Consider the following 17,386-nt stretch of genomic DNA (forward strand, 5'->3'; position numbering starts at 1 on the left):
CTCATTGCCTATGTTTGATGCATGGACAGTCTTGCTTTTTGACCCCTAGAAGCAGGGTACATTGTCCATATCGAGAAGCCATAACAGAGCTCTGACCAGGAAAGACAACCTGCTCCCCAAATGGGGTGTTCTGGCCTGCTCAGCCATGGTCTTACCTGGGGCTAGAGTTCTCAGTACTGGAAGCACAAGCTCCACAATAAGCTACCTTAGAAAAAGCACCTGCCTAGAGGTGTTAGTGATAGACTTCCCTTTTTCTTTAGGGGGAAAGGGTATTAATATTGATGTCAAATAATAGGCAACCCAAAGAAGCCATGAGCAATGCTGTATCAGTCACATGACAGCTTTAAAATTCTATGGTGGTGTATGAGGAGGGAGGTCTCAAATAACCCTATCCTAACCATGTGGTTTAGTCCTTTCCCAAGGAACATCGGCCTTTATATATGTATCTCTTTTCACTCTTGAAATGGAGGGTTTCGTATCTTCACTTAAAATAATCAAGACCAGGAATATAGAGAAATGATCCTCTCATGGTAAGTCTGCCTGTGGTGAGGGTTTGGATAGAACTGGCAGAATAGAACTGTCAACTTGTTCCCAAGACCGAAGTCCTAGATTCCATTTCCCTTACCCAAAAGGGGGACACTTCTTCCTGCATGGGCTTTATCATCCTCTCCAGAGATGAAACTTGGCTGAGTCTCTCAGTGCAATGAGGATTCTAAGGCTTTGGGGTTGCTAGGTACTGTGGTCCTGGATGGCTCTCAGAAGGGAGCCATGGTTTCTCCCCTCCTCCTGCTCCCCAGCACTAGGAGATGAGGAAAAATGGTGCAGCCTGAAGTCCCAGGGACCCATGTAGATCTTCATTCTATTCCAGGATTTTCTGCCTCTTATCCGGTACTTGCCTGCATTCTCCTTCTTCAGTCCAGGGAGATGCTGGCCTCAGTGGCCTTTATGCTTTGCAACCTCCTTGTATGCAACTTCTGGTCTTTGGGGTCATGGGGTACTGGGAAATCTTCCCATAGTGGGATCCTTAAGACTGTTCTCTGGGTTGGATGAACACATAGCCCACTGGCTTTCACATCTGGGTGTTCCCAGAATCCTGCCAGGCCACACCACCTCTTCTCATCAGCACCTGTCCTGGTATGTGCCTCAAGGGTGGATTCTCTATTTTAGAAGTCACATTGAGGTCCATATCACTCACTGGAGTGTTTTTGGCCCTAGATACATATCCTGTATGTTCTACGGGATCCTCTGCCTTTTTCTTGGGAATACTTTGCCTCCTAACAGGTCCTGATCTTTTAAGACTGGGGTCTCAACTTCAATTGTTCCCCTAATAGTAAGAGTGATGTGTCTTGTATGGAGAATTGCACCAGACATACGGGGCTAAACTCATGCAGTCAGTCTGCATGTCCTCTTGAATAAGTGAATCCCAAGTCACTCTCCCAGCCCTGCCATGCGAATCTGGTCTGACAGGATTTAGCTCAATGCTGCTTGGTCCAATGGTCCACATATGTCTGGTTATCTTACCTCCTTTGTGAGCTGTTCTTTGGCTGGACCTCATCACCCCAACTGGGGCTGTGTTTTGGTGGCATCTGTTCATGGGGCTTCACCTAATATCAGTGTTCCTGTTCCCCCTCTTCCCATCTATACCTCTGGTGGAGCTCTTCAACATCCTCCACCACCTACTGCCTGTCTCTACTGGGGTCTCTTGTAGTTCCTCAAAGGCAGGTGGTTCTAAGTGGAGTTAGTCAACTCTACTGTACCAAATGCATCTCTGCAACTCACCAGCTCACTGCCATTTGTAAATACAGAATATTCTTAGTTTCCAATTATTCCATTGATTTTTGTTGATCTTGGGAACTTAAGCAGATATGCAAGGCTAAAAGGAAGTGGGTGGTTAGGGAGAGATGGTGATCCCTTCAAGGTGGGTTTTAATCTGGCCATGCTGCTACTGCCATAGGTCCCTCTTAGGTGCAGTAGCTATTCCTACAGGGCATTTATATGTGTTATACGGTTGGCAGGGGCTGGGTCTGCATGGTCTGGGAGTGAAGGCAGCTACAGTGGTATCATCACAAAAGGAACAGCAGGGAGGTGGTCCAAAGGGTATATCTCGGTCATGAAGGATCACAGCCACTGTTGGGAGACGGGAAATAAAGTCATGCCATGTAGCACTAATCGGACTTCAAAAATTTGAATGTAGGACAACTTAACTCTTCCTGAGCTACAGCTTGCAAGAATGCCTCATAACACCAAATCATATGCTGAATATCTCCTCAAGGGCAGATCAGACCCACAGGTCTTCATTTGTTCCCACTCCTGTGCGCAGTTTGGATGCCCGAGGCAGGTCAAGCCCAAGAGACACTGTTCTCTTAACTGGAGATGACTGGCTGGCTATGTGGGTGGTTATAAGAGAAGTGTCTGCTTATTTCAACAGGCAACAACTTGAGCACACAAAACTTCCAAAAAACCGCATTAGGTTTGGAGCAAAAATAGCCAGTGGATAAGACTAGTTCCCAGAAGACTGAGATCCTGGGCTGAGTTTAAGCACCCTCCCCTCCAAAAAAAAAAAAAAAAAAAAAAAAAAAAAAAAAAAAAAAAAAAAAAACTGAGCATGTTTCACTTTAATCTGGAAGGTTTTAGGAAGCCTACCTCACTTTCTCCAGGTCAGGTGAGCCCAGGTCATGTCCCGAGTGACCAAGAAATTCCTTGGGGCAATCTGGGTTACAGCTATACTCTACAGGACCCAGCCTTGAAGACCTTGGTTTGCTGGAGATGGGGCAGACTGGCCAACTTCATACTGCTTGAAAGCTGAGCAGCCTGTGAACCTGCCTGTCCTTCTTAATGTGTATTTCACTAGAAGTGAAGTTAGACTGGGGGGATTGTTCATGTGAACAAAAAACTACATTCCAAGAAGATACAGAAACTTCCCACAAACTAAATGTCTTTCCACACCTCTGCTAGTCATTATCACTGAAGATGATAAGCTAGTCCGCAGTGATAGACATAGCTCAAAATGCAACGATTTGGCCGGTGTCTTCATGATCTCATCTGAGATTCACGTACATCGCTTACAGATGTTCGCTCACTTGTTGCTGTCTAGTATTCGATGAGCATACTCCAGCACATCCATCCTACCATTTAAGTGGTGGCTCAGGAAGTCTCACACCTAGCATTCTCACAAATTTGGATGTAAAACCATAAGTATGTATGCTTTTTGGTTGTGTACCCTGCTTCAAATCTGTGGGTTATAGGCTTCCTATGGCTGGCTCTCTGGGGACATCCCAGTCTTCCAAAAGGATTTACCCATATTACATTGTCACTGTGTGAGATTTGCAGTTACTGTACCTACTTGCCAGTGCGAGGGATGTTTAACTTCACTTCCGCCAGCTGCCTCTTATGGTAGCTTCTGAATTCTTATTCAGATGTAATTACATCTCCTGTTGGTAGAAGATATTCTTGCCAATACAACACACATGTTGACCTCATGATCAAATTTATGATCTGTTACTTTGTTTGCCAGAATAGGTCGACGAGTTATCACTACGGCAACGACTTACATATGTCTATCAGGGAAAGGGTGAGTGTGGGGAATGCTGCTATACTGGATCATCTGAAACCTGTTCCTATAAGTTTATTCTAGAATATGGATGAGTAAACAGGTTCTGAGTGTTTCATAGTCTTTCTGCAAGATGAAAGGGGAAACCTTTATCCCCAACCCAAAGACTTCTGTGGTCTTTCTCCTCCCTTCCTGTGGGCCACAGTCCTATAAACACAGGTTCAGGTCAAAGGATTTTCCACTCGCTCAGATAAGTTCTGCCTGTCCCAAGAAGTCATGGCTGGTTTCCTGGTCATTGAGTGCCTCTCCTTTCTAGCTTCTGTCTTGGTTCATGTGCTTAGTGTGGTCTTGATGGCCTTGAGCAGCTTGAAATTAGTGGCAAACCTGGGGTGACAGTCTTCCTCCATCCGGAGCATTTCGCCAACTGGGCTCCTTCCTAAGTGGGCTCCAAGTTATTTTTAAATGGTAGAAAGAAAATTCCTAAGAGAATTCTGGTTCCATGTCATAAGGTGGCACTTGCAGGGCCTCAGCAGGAATGGTGTGGGTTCTACCTACCTCCTTGACAGGGTAACTGCTGGTCCTGGCTGTCCCCTGTTTCCACGGTCACTGCTGCTGGGGTGGGGGGTGGGGACAGGGCATGGTAGTCCCCCTGCACAGATCTGACCCCGAGAAATGAGGTAGTGCTAATAAGCTTACCACCTGGTCTACTCTTACTGACTTTTTTTCTTAAAAGATTTACTCTGAACTCGGTGCCTGGTGAACCTGCTACCTTACCTATCAATACCTTGCCTAAAACTAAAGTGTGAAATAGAATTAGTAGCACATTCCATAATGTGTGTCTCCTCTGGCTTTTTTCCTGAGAAATTCTCCACCAAGATGCCTGGAGTCCAGTCACTGACTTGCAGAAACAACTCAAACCCAGAAGTGGGAGGGAAGAGACTGCTTGGCTTGCTGCCTGCTTTATTGTACTTTGACTTACAGGTTAGTTTCTAATGAGTCACTTAAAAAGATTCCTTTGAGGTTAGAAGGAGAGCCTGAATCCTCTAGTGTCTCATTCTGTAGGCAGCCCAAAAGGGCTCTGCTCAGTCCTCAACCCAGTGAAGCTGGGAAGAACTTCTGGTGTCTTGGTCCTCTGCTTACATGCCAGTTGCTATGCGCAGAAAGTCGGGTGACAAACCGAGGGCCATAAGTTTCCATGAGCTAGTTGAATACTTGGTGCATTGGCATTTGACTAAATCGGCCATAGCAGACAAACAGGTGGGAACAGGGGAGCTCCTGTTCCTTCCAAGACACAAAAAGAAAGAGCTGGTGAGGTAGAGGCTTTCTATGGAAATGTCACACTAAGAAATGGGCAGGAAGGGGCATCCCAGGATGCTGAGAGGAAGCCAGCCTTCCTTCACAGCCCAGTGTGTCCCCCAGTCCTCTAAGGACAGGATGAATGTCAAGGAATCATTGAGGGGCGTGGCAGTCATTCACTACAGTGGCAGGGTTAGAACAATACTTGAGCTATGTACAACAAGACCAGGGCAAGGTCATGTCACCCTGGTGGGACAGGTACAAAGTGTGTTGAAACTGAAGGAAAAAGGCTCACTGGTGATGTCCTAATGTGTGCAGTGGAGAACATGGTTGCAGTGTGCTCTGTTCCTATGGGAAGAACTTGAGCTTATCTTCCCTGCGTAATAAGCAGGACTCTGCTACCTTCATGTACCACAGTAACGAGGAAAATACAGCGTTGGCTCTCTGAGTATATTTGGAGCTGCATAAAGTTTCAGAGAACTTTTGCAGTGCTCTGTCTTAGCTAACTTCAGCCTCCTAGAGCTGATGGCAATTTGGGCAGCTGTAGATATCCCTGGGAAATGGGCTAGAAGTGCACAGGGATAGGTAGAACCAACATATCTCCGAGGAGCTCAACCTGGTGAATAAAACAGGAAGATGGGGAAAGACCGTTTCCAACCCCATCAGCACCTGCCCAAGCCAGGATAGTGGGTGACTCACAGAAGATGCCACACACTGGAAGACTGTTTCTAAGCTGGGCAGCCAGCCTCTGAGCTAAGTGATCTCAACTCCTATCCTTGGTGACAGCCCTGGAACTCGAGGAATCCTGACAAGGAGGTTGACTCTTCCCCAGGCTTGTCTCACTGGTAGCAGGGCCCTGGGCTCCTGCTGATTCCAGTAGGAGTCTATGGCTCTGCTTGCCCACACAAAGCCAGTTTCTCAACCAGCTCGCTGTCCCCCCAGTCACACTGGGGTGGTTATTCTCCAGATTTGATGTCAAGCTATGAAGCCATGCCATTCAGTAAACTGGCAAGTGAAAGCCACCAATGTCTTCAATGTTCCTACATTCATCCCTGTATTTTCCCCTCATCTGAACAGAGGTTATTCACTGAAATGAGCTCAATAGAATCTTACAGTGCATACTCTTGAGTGACAACGTGACCGATAGCAAATGGACACAAAAATATTGAATACCTACAACATGAAGTGCTAAGAAATGAGCACGCCCTTGCCAGACAGCAAGTTACACCCTAGCGACCAGGATAGAACACACCTACAGTTATGAGTCGCTTAACGATGGGAACATTGAGAATTGTTAGGTCATTTTCTTTTTTTGTCACTGTGTGAACTTCATACTGAACTTAAAGACCTAGATGGCCTAACCCACTGTACACCTGGGTTATATGGAATGGCCTGTGGTCCTGACTACTGCTGTACAAGCAGTCCATGGTTGACTGAAATGTCATGGAGGTATGTGACCATGCACACATGTATATAGCCAAGAGATGCAAAGCGAGGCCTTGCCGGCCTTTATAAAGGGGTCGGCTTTTGCTTTGGGTGAAATGGGAATGGATTCATGAGCTTTGAATAGCCAGCTTTATGTTTTAAGGATCTCATCGGCTCTGCAGATCATATAAGTTGCAGAGGAAAGGAGACCAGTTAGAAACATCATGTGGAAGTCCAGATGTACGGTGGCAGCTTTGTCTAGGTGTGTGGGCGTGGAGACATGAATCGGTCAGATAGGAGCCCGTGCTGCAGGAAGAATTGACAATTTCTGCATACTTGAGGTAAGAAGGTTGCATGGGGAAAGTTTTGCAGGAAAGGCAAAACTTGGGCATGGTAAGTCTGAGATACATAAAGCAAAGCAGTTGAAAGCAAACTGCTACTAAGTTTTTTGTCATTTCAAAAAACATTTATTTCAAACTCTCATGTTCTATCCTGACAATAGCAAGCAATGGATGTTTTCATGTTAAACTAAGGGGGAGATGGAGAAGGGAGGTGAGAGTCAGCAACAAGATGCTGATGGGGGGATGGGCTGTCAGTGCTAACCTGGGAAGGGAAGGAAGCCGGTGGTACGTGATTACTAGCTGTAAAAGAGGGTAGGATTCATAGCTGAATCAGCCTCCACTACAATAGTCCTCATGAGGACGAAAGAATAAGTGGTATAAAATGACAAAATGCCATTGTAGAATGACGGTTACAATAGGAAGAGAGTTCCTCTCAAGACCAACACGGCATCTACAGGTAACCATGGAAATCGACTTTCTCGATAGAGAAAGTCTGTGAAAGTGAGATCGGAACAATGAGGTGTCCTCATTGTTTTCTTCAGCACACATGAAGATGTGGAGTTGGGACAGCAAGGTAGTAACACAGCCAAGGAATGAGAGAGCTGTCAGGTGGTCAGGGTGTGCCTGTAATCAGTTGGCAAAGAGGATCGAAAACTTCATTGCTTGGACTTAGAAAGCGCTGTGGAGTTGGAGTGAGGAATGTTCTGTAGAAGTTAGGAAGACATTCTCCTGCTCTATTCTCTGTAATGTTGGAAACACAGGAAGAACAGTCTTCTCTGTAACCCTCATGAGCTGATGCAGTGCCCTCAAGGAGCAGTCAAGCAGTGATTTCACCACACCAACAGGGAGCCGCCAAAAGTTTGGGACTCCGGTCTTTGGCAGAGTTGCCAATATCCTCAAAGAATTCCGTGAAATGTTCCAAACCATCTCAAAGGAGTATGTCTTAGTACGGAATGACAGCTCAGACAACAATCAAAATCCCGCGTCTTAGCCTTTTCCCTTTCGATTCTCTATTTTCCTGACCACATATGAAAATAGTTTTCTGATGTTCACTGCTTGCTGCCTTTGTGGCCTTCTGACTCTGCTTACCTGATGCTTTCAGCTTTTATTATCTTGAACTTTCTGATTTCCCAGTTTATGGGTGGGTAATAGCTACTGTGAATGTGAATCTAGGAATCTCTATCTCTTCCAGAAAAGACGACTTTTATATCAGAACTCCTAACCTGAGTTGGTCCATGCCTTGGAGACAGAGTTCCTCCTTCCTCTCCTTTTTATCCTTGGTTAGTGAAGCCTTGAACTACCAACATTGTAGTCCAAAAAGCAGAAATTAATATCCAAGATAAATTGAGACTAATTTTTAGTTGGGAACAAATTCTGGACCCAAATGTTGATCAGGTTTTTATGCCAGAATCAAGTATAACAAGACTTGGGAAATACAGGGAGCTGAGCTTGGGGCCATCTCCTGTTTATAAGTCTGATGGGGAAATTCCCCCTCTGGGCCTATCGTATCCTACCTGGTCCTTGGGCCACCCTCTCTGCCAATGCCAAGGAGACTCTTCTATTAACTTTGCCCCTTTGATTCTGGCTTCCTACTTGAAGAGATCCTATCTTCCTATAGTGTCCTTGGCAAGAGCAAAGGGATTGTGCCTCTCTGCTCTAAGCTGTCTTTAAGGGGCTAACAGTGTGACAAAGGCCTTGGAGTTCCTCAGATGTTTGATCTGAGTTTGGGGAGTAAAGGCACTCTGAATAAGTACAGCATACCAAAACTCACTGACATGTTCTTCAGGGAACTGGAAAAAGAAAGTGACGCTGGAGGCTGGGCTTGTAATCCCAGCACTTTGGGAGGCCGCGGCAGGCGGATCAAGAGGTCAGAAGATCGAGGCCATCCTGACCAACATAGTAAAACTCCATCTCTACTAAAAATACAAAAAAAAAAAAAAAGCCAGACATGGTGGTGCACATCTGTAGTCCCAGCTACTCGGGATGCTGAGGCAGGAGAATCGCTTGAACCCAGAAAACGGAACTTACAGTGAGCTGGGATAGCACCACTGCACTCCAGTCTGGTGATAGAGTGAGACTCCATCTAAAAAAAAAAAAACCCACAGGAACTGGGTTTTCATGGTGAGAGGTAGCATTGGGTTGGAGTTGGAGGCTGAGCTGAGGGGGTTAATAACGGTGGCCCTCCTGGCTCACTGTCGGAGACTGCTCCTGTAGCGCTGGCAGGAGGAAAGGGAAACAGGCTGCCTGGGAGACAGATGGGACTTGCCATATCAGAGAAACTTAGAAATATGGAGACGGGAAAGCTCAGGCTCAGAAGTAAGAGGGGAGCCCTTTAACAAGGACCAAGATCACCTCCTCCAGGGTTATGGCCAGGCTGACCTAGGACCAGGGGCTTAGAGCACGAACACTGGGCAGGCTGACATCAAACCAGAGAACGCGTAGCATTTCGGTTGAATTTAAAGCTAATCCTTGGTTTAGAGTGAAGCAGGACTCCAGCTGTGCCCCAAGATGGATCTAAAGCTGCCTACACCCCAAACCAACACGCAAAGGACAAATGTGTGTCTGATTGACAGGAAGGCATCTTTGAGAAGCCCCTCACTTCAGCTTGGACAGAGATGGGGACTCTCTAGCCAGCTCTTCCCAGCATAATATGCTTGAAGAACTGAATGCCCAGCAGTAACTCAAGTTTTCATTCCTGCCAGGTTCTTGTTAGCTTAGTCCTGATGCCTGTGCCCAGATACACCAAGAGGTCTTGCTACCCACGTGATGAGAGTTCAAGTCATTCCAGATCATTGGAATAGGCAGGAGAAGTTTGAAACCAGGAAACTGAGTTTAGATCCTCAGGCTCAAGAAAATAGCATACCTACAGGCAGTATGAGGGTTACCTTGCAGTTTCTTGTAGCTAATTCTATAAATCTACTTGAGATTTGAAACGACTTGGACAAATCTGCACAAATATTCCAAAAGTCTCGAGTGTCAGGAAGTTGATGTGGTCGTATGTCAAGGCTCACTTAGAGATACTGAGTTGAGGGCTAGGGTGTTGGATCAAAGGTGGTATATCTTGAACTTCAGTTTAGCAACTAACAGACGCTCGTAAGAGCAGGAGATGCCTTTTCTTGCCCCCCTGTCAATTGTTACCTAAGCTGGTGCAGGTGTAAGCAAAGCCTTTATTGCTATGCCCCTCCCCCAAAGGTCATTTTGAGCAGCCTGTGTCCCTCGACTGAAGGTGACTGCTATGCCAAGGTGGTTCTGTTGCTTTGCCTGTCCTCCAATGTTCCAGTTTTAGTGACCCAGCCTTAGCCTGACAAAAGCCAGAATGTGAGTGGAAGAATCTGAGCTGGGCTCAGGCCTCCTAGATAAGGAGTGGGGTCTGTCTGGCCACATGACCTCCTAAGACCTGCTGGGGGTTTGGGTGGGAGACTCCTGTCTTGCTATCAAAGGTGAGGATGTAAAGAACACAGCATGGCCTTAAGGACTTTCAAGGTTCCACCATAAAATTGTTCATGGTAGAGCTGATGGAGCAGTCCAAGCTTCCACAGCAGTGCCCATGCTTCTAGGGGCTATCTAAGAAATGGAGCCGGGTGTCTGGGAGTGCAGGCATTTCAGTGGTGGTTCACACCGCAGAGGCATCTCTGTTCTACGTAAGAGCAGACTGGACTGTGGGTCCCATAGTAGCTGGAGGACCTCAGTTGCTAGAACTCCTAAAGTGGGCAGGGGAGAAACACCCTAGAGTCACTCAGGCCTGCCATGGGATACATCAGGTACAAGAACTCTTACTTAATCCCCCCTTGTAAGAAGGGCAGCCACTGGATGGGACCTTGATAATAAGTATCCAAAGCCCAGACTTGGCTCTAGCTCTATTTCCTGAGCCACTTCCACCACTAAGAGCCACACAGACCAATGGGGAAGAGGAAGGAGGGACTCGGGTTTCAACCCTGTCTATCTGGTGCCTGTCTACCTGGCTCAAACTGGCTTCACCTGGTGCCTCCATCTTGTTGTCACTTCAGTAGCTTAAATGACAGGAAACAAGAGACTCTCCAAACTCTTGCTATGCTTTCTACATTAAGAACTGTGATATCTTTATCTGATAATTTAATATCTACTCTCCTATGAAAGATCAAGTGTGAAGATGCAAGACTATTAAAATAAAGATGGCCACATCTAATGTATTAGAAAGCAGCATGAACCTTTTCCTAACTATTCTTCGGTTGGTTGAGCTGTTTTGAAACTGCAAATTTTTTACCAATTAAAGGAGCAATAAGACTTAAAATGAAAAACTAGCAACTGAAAAGTCCTGCTAAGACCAATCTCCTTGGGGGCAGGTATCTTCCTTCTGTCTCCCAGATCTCTCCATCACACGTCCATACATACATCTGTAGTCCCTGACATCATTGAAACCTTCCCATAGTCTCTGGCCTCTTGGGTTTCCACAATGAGATGCTTGACGTGAGACTGGCAGGAAGGACATAGTGACATCAGTAGTGTGATTTTGCCCCTCCCTCAAAGGTCATCTTGAGCGGTCTGTGTTCCTTGACTGCAGGTGGCTGCAATGCCAAGGTGGTTCTGTCACTTTGTCCTCTAATGCTTCAGTTTTGGTAACAGCTCATGTTCCTTAATTCTCTGACCTGATAGTTATTCTCGAGCAATTCCTAGATAACCACTTATCTGGGAACTCAGAAACGTGAATTTTCACGAATAGAGCCCAACCTGCCAGAGTAGAAGCCCCGGGGTTCGGGGGGACCCAGCAATCTGTTTTAGCAAGCGCTCTAGGAAGTCCCCATGACACTAAAATAGATTGCCCCTGCTCTGTGTGACAAAGCCCCCCAGGGTTGCATTCCCTTGTGGTTCTAATGTTCTCCTTTCACTCTGCATCTTTTCTCCTTGAGTTCAGGGTGCCATCAATTTCCTGTCTGATTCCCTCTGCCTCGATAAAGCCAGGAAGCTTTACTATATTAAGTTCTATTATGGCTATTGATCATTTTCTCATGCTATGGGTGGCAGGGAAGGACAAACACTTCAAGCTTTGGAGACAATTTTTGAAGGCAGTATTTTCAGAAGGGGTGTCCTATTTCTGCATGCCTGGCAAAGCAGTTTAGGCAGTTTAACCCAAGTTACAGTAATAGCGAGGAGATAATGGGTCAGAAGACAGCCTCACTGACAAGAAGGCCCTGGTTAAAATTATGGAGTCAGGATCTTCTGTTGTCTTTAGGGCTGGGTAGCTTCATACTGCAAAGTTGCCATCCCCAAATTCCAAACTGTGGTCTAGAGAGGAAAGCCATAGCTTGCTTCTAGCTGCTTTATTTTGAGATCACTTGGAATTCCAAGTTGGGATCTCACAGCCTTTTCATTCTAAGTAAAATTTCAATCTGGATGCTTAAGCCCAAGGCTCACTGCATACAGATACTTGGGAGCGTGTGACATTTGACATCTTCTATTGGTACATCATTGCAGTTACAAAAGTTACCTCTGGCCTTGCCCCACATGTTCCTGGCAACATGGCCACCCCCACATATCCCCATGTGTGGAGAACATCATGGTGCCCTGCATTTGCATATTAAAAGCTAGGAGGGATTGCTTCTGGGCCTTTTGACTAGGATCAAGTGTAAAAGCTAGGGTGGGAGGGCTAGCTTTTTCATGGGCTATGTGAATGACAGGTCAAATTAATGCCCTGAGCCCTATGTAAATGAGACACTGCCTCCTCTAGCCTCTGCATATATACCCAGCTGGTATCTATGGCAGGTTGGAGTTCTGTCTCTTGGCTTTGGAGCGCACGCTCCCCCACCCCAGCCTTCTCAATGCAGGTGAGCTGCTGCTTTTTTTCTTCCCTCTTCTTTCTGGCCTATTAAACTCCCTGCTGCTTAAAACTACAAAAAAAAAAAAGTTACCTTTGGCTTCAAGATTGAAACTATAAATCCACCCATCTGGGTTACCTTGGTCTCAATTTAGTAAGAAGAGAAAAGACACTAAGAGTGTGACCTCACATCAGAAAATACAAGAAGTTTGGCTTGGTCATTCCTTAAATGTGTGGGATCAAAGTTATTCGTTTTTCTGGACTTTAAAAAATAAATAAAAGCTAAACTTAAAACTGTCTCTCAGGCTACCCACTCCCACAGTAGAGCCGTGGATGAGTGGAGGCAGATGAGATCAGGGCTAGGAGCAGGCACCATGGACATATGGACTTCCTGCTGGTGAAATGTCCTTGAGCCTTCAGATCTGAATCGGTAGTCTTCTAAATGATATTTCTACACTATACTGGCATTCTATAAAGTGCAATTTTGATCCAGTACATGAGACCCAGTTCATGGTACAAAGTTCAGCCACTGGGAATTCTCAAGTGTTTAGTGAACCACCTTCTAGGTATATGGTGTTACCAGGACCCAGGAACAAGCCGGAGTTGGTTTTCGAATGTAGTAGAATAATTGCTAGCAGAAGTCAGCATAATAACTTTTTTTTCCCTAGAATCTGTCATTCATTTGGGCTTTCCAGTTGTGTCAGGTAGCAACTCTGCCGCAGGAACTCGCACTACTATATCCATTGAGCCAAAGGCCAGTAAGGCATGGCAGCATGTGTCTTAGTCTGGACATGAAGCAAGGCCTTCTCTTGCTGTGTCCAACTCCACAGCAGCCTTAAGAATGACCTGGTTAGTCCATCTGAGCAACAGCCCCAAATATGCTATAGGCCCTCCAAGTTTCAAGAGGCCTACTGGGCATTGTTGCTGAAGTTAATTACTGCAGATGAAGCAACTCATACTTCTTGAGGCCATCCTGATGAGTTCCAGGTTTCTATAGCAGTGACTCGGGGGTGTGCATCTCCCTGGAGAATCTTCATTACATGTGTTTGAAACAGTGCCAGCTTCTTGGCCTTTCTGATCTGTAGAATCGGGATGTTCTCCTGGCTTTTCAACATGGACAAAGCAGAGCTCTGAGCAGAGAAGGCAATCTGTGCCCAGAAATAGTGTGTTTCTGGCCTGCTCAGCTGTGGCTTAACAGATATTCTCACTACCCAGGGGAATTGGCCCCATGAGCAGGAGCTGCTTAGGACAAATGCCTGCCTGGAGATATGTGATCAGGTTGCCTTCTGGCCACCTCTGTCTCCCTCAGATCACCTGAGGAGGTGGCTGTTCTGCCTGGTACTGCTCCATGTTCCTCTGAGAGCAGAGGGGGTACTGTAGGAGGCTAGGATGGAATCCATCTACTTAGGGCTTTGACCAAAACTGACATGGGATGCCAGAGCTCTGTGTAGATATTATGCACCATGAGATCGTTCTCCCTACCCTGACCAGACTTTTCTTGAGAGATGGTCTCACAGTGTCCTGAAGGAAGTTATCTAGCTCACCTGCTTCATAAATATTTTTAGAAGGCCTGATTTTGTCAATACCAGAATCTAGATACTCAAGGCTCACCCAACCTCTTATGTCTTTTTAAAGTAGGAGCACATCAATCATTTTAAGGTGGGCTCTGATTTCACAGACTTAATTAAGTTCTTTCTCTCTGTTAAGACTTTATCATTTCTATTGCCCTGTCTCCAAGTTCAGGGTACTTGTTATTTCTATTCTGCTACTGAGTCCATCAGTGAGTTTTTACCTTTATATGTTTCAGTTCTAAAACTTGTTTTCTCTTTGAGGCTTCCTATTTCACTTGTTTGAAGAATGTTGAACTGCTCATTGGAGTCTCTTAAACATTTTTCTGATAATTCTGATGTTTTTTCAGTGTTAATATCTGATTCTTTTGTCTGTTTTGGCTTAAAATAACACATTTATCACCTCAGTTTCCTTGGGTCAGGATCTCGTCTTTTATTCCAGCTGAAATGTTTCTGGCTCTTGGCAATAACATGGAAAAGTTGAGACAGGGTGATCCCTGATGTATATTTGGGGGAGCCATTGCTAAGAACAAAACCAGTCTGAAGGAAGTCATCTAGAACTTAGGTTGTTCATCAGTGATTCACTTCTCAGGCTTGCGTGAGTGCTTAGAGCACATGAAAATGTGGGTATTAGGCACCCAAGATGAGCAGGCCACATGGCATTACACAGGAGCTGGGGTGGGTTTTGCTTGCTTCGGAGCAGCAGTAAGTTACTAAGATTCATAAAACTCTCAATGATCCCTACAAACGTTCCAGCTAAATAAAGCAGCTAGTGGATAAGCCCACTTACAGAAGTCTTAAAAAATGATTTAGTTGGCTATACATTTTTAATTATCTGAAAATGAAAACAACCTAATAAGATCATAAAACTAAATGTCCCCACTGTCCTGCTAGAGGATTAAGCTAAGAGTCGCATCCAAAGTAACACAAGCACCTAGACCTGTATTCCTCCCATTCCGAGTGTCATGCCGCCGGCCAAAAGGTGTCCATATTTCAGCCTCCTGGAAGATTTCCACATGTACGGGTTCTGATAAAAGGGACTTTACTGAAGTGCTGCCTGGAGCCATGGTTTGAGGTGCATGACTAGCTCTGCCAAGTCTATCATCTTCACGGAGGTGCTTTGTTCCCTGCAAGTTTTGACCTTTGTAGCTCATGACTGTAGCAAAACTCCCAAGTCACATGCTCGGATGCAGTGCTCCCTTCTCTTCACAACAGCTGACCGTCTTAAGGATGTATGCTGCCTCTCCTGTGACCTGGAGAGCTAGATGAAAGAACTTTTCTGATGAAATAGCAGAAGTCGTCTCAACGAGCTTACCTGGATATCCATTAATAAGCTTTTCTTTTTAATCATTACTTTGGAAATTCTCTAAGAATTGTGAATACTCACATGTGGGTTTGTTGATGGTGTAGAGGGTTCTTCCTAACCCTGCTGCCTAGTTCTTTCTACACAGAGCCCCGTACGTTGCTGTGTTTAAAAAAAAAAAAAAAAAAAAAAAAAAAAAAAAGAGGATTGGCTAGGGCTAGGCAAACTACTTCACTGCATGAAAAATTCAAAGGGCTTTTAAATGGAATTAGATGATGTGCTAAATTGCAGTAGTGCTTATTAGTACTAAATAGCAAGAATATGAAACTTAAAATCCATACAATCTGCATTTTCTGCAAGGATAATGACTTTTCTGAGTTTTAGGAAGTTTGGTTCTCAAAAGCAGTTCCTTTCTGCTGCCTGTAATAGTAGGAATATGGAAATATTAAATAACCAGTACTTTCTCCTTCTCCTTGTTACGCATATTTTTAAAACAATAGAACTGGAGAAAGATGTTTAGAGATACAAGAAGGGGTTGCTTCTCAGCTTTAAGCTAAGACGAAGTGCAGTGAGATACAGGAAGGTATACACGAAGGCAATTGTGAGAAGCTGAGAATTAAAACTGGGGACTTACCCAGGAAGAGGGCCTTTTCTTGAGCTCTCCTCTTCCCAATGTTTCCCAAGTGTTCCTCCCACTGAGATTGTTTAAATTCCAGGTATGAGTGTCCAGTAGTACATCTGCTGCCTGCCCAGTCTGAGAACTGCCCCAAGACTCTCATTAGCTGCACATGTTGCCTTATGCCAGCCTCATGCCTTGGACACATGAAATATGTCCAAACAGATTTGGCCAAATAGGGTGCTGATCAGTTTCCTCAGCGGAAAAGGGATATTTTCTAATCAATGACTCTCAATGATCTATGTGGCCAACGTGTTTCGGGATGATTCCAGTCATAGCAACTCAATAGCACCACTGAGGCTGGGGAAAAGGAAGCTTGGTTTTTAGCAGCTCATTTTCCTCCTCAACAATGAGGTCCTGCTTGCATCTGCTGGAAATGAAGCTAGTACAGAATACATTGTGGAGTCTGGTCGTATCCTTGGTGCCCTCGAGAAGGCTGAGGCACTGTTGAACAATGAGCAGAACAGGTCATCTTTACCCCTTTTTCTAACACCCATAGGTTGGTCACAGCTGATTCTCTATCTGCTTTTAGGGGTCTTGGTCAGTGTCGTCTTTGGTATAATGAAGGCACTGGTGACCACAGTTTACACTGAGAAGGTAGTAAACAAGGTGTAAAGGCAACTGCCGAGTATCTTGGTATATTGAAAAAGGGATCTTTGCTGGGGTGAAAAAAATAGGGGTGTGTGTGTGTCTGAAAAATGTATATGTCCTGTTCAAAGTTCATAAATTGTCAACCCAGGTGACAAGTTAATTTATATGTAAGTTGCTTAACCAGTCTTAATCTTGAGAGTCTGGTCAACTCTTTAAATCCTAAAATCTTAGTTGAGGTAGACACTGAGAATTACGTCCTACAACATGCTGAGCAATAGATGTGGGCACCCTATCAAGACCCCCATCCTGTCACCTCCGTCTGGGTGCACACCTTTGAACTGGCTTATACAGACCTGTAACCTGAGAAAAAGCCTGGGGTATCTATCTTCCTTTCCTCAATGCAGAGGTTACAAACTTGAATATCTCTGAAGCCAGGCATGGGGTTTAGATCAGGGCAGAGCACCTGGGCAGCCTGTGGTGAACTGAGCAGGTCAGGACCCTCTGAAAAAAAAAAAAAACTACTTCTCAGTTCAAAGTTATTTTTACTGCATGTGAATTCGGGCCCAGTGTTAGCAGATCATTCCCTTAAAAAAAAAAAAATCTGGATTTTTCTATGAAATCCCTAGGTTTATAAACAAAGCAAAGCTTTTTATACAAAATGCATATATAATTACCATGAAGTTCTACAACATGTAAAGCTAATCTCTAGTAGGGAAACAGGGTGGGGAGGTGGGAAGTCCAAACTAATGGTTGTCTCAAAGGAAATGGAGTTATGGGAAAAGGTCTTTGGGGAAGCTTCTGGAATAGAGGTAATTTTGTATTGTGGGTAGGGGTTGGGTTACTGG

This window comes from Saimiri boliviensis, chromosome 15 (assembly GCF_048565385.1).
Source record: "Saimiri boliviensis isolate mSaiBol1 chromosome 15, mSaiBol1.pri, whole genome shotgun sequence".
Lineage (NCBI taxonomy): Eukaryota > Metazoa > Chordata > Mammalia > Primates > Cebidae > Saimiri > Saimiri boliviensis.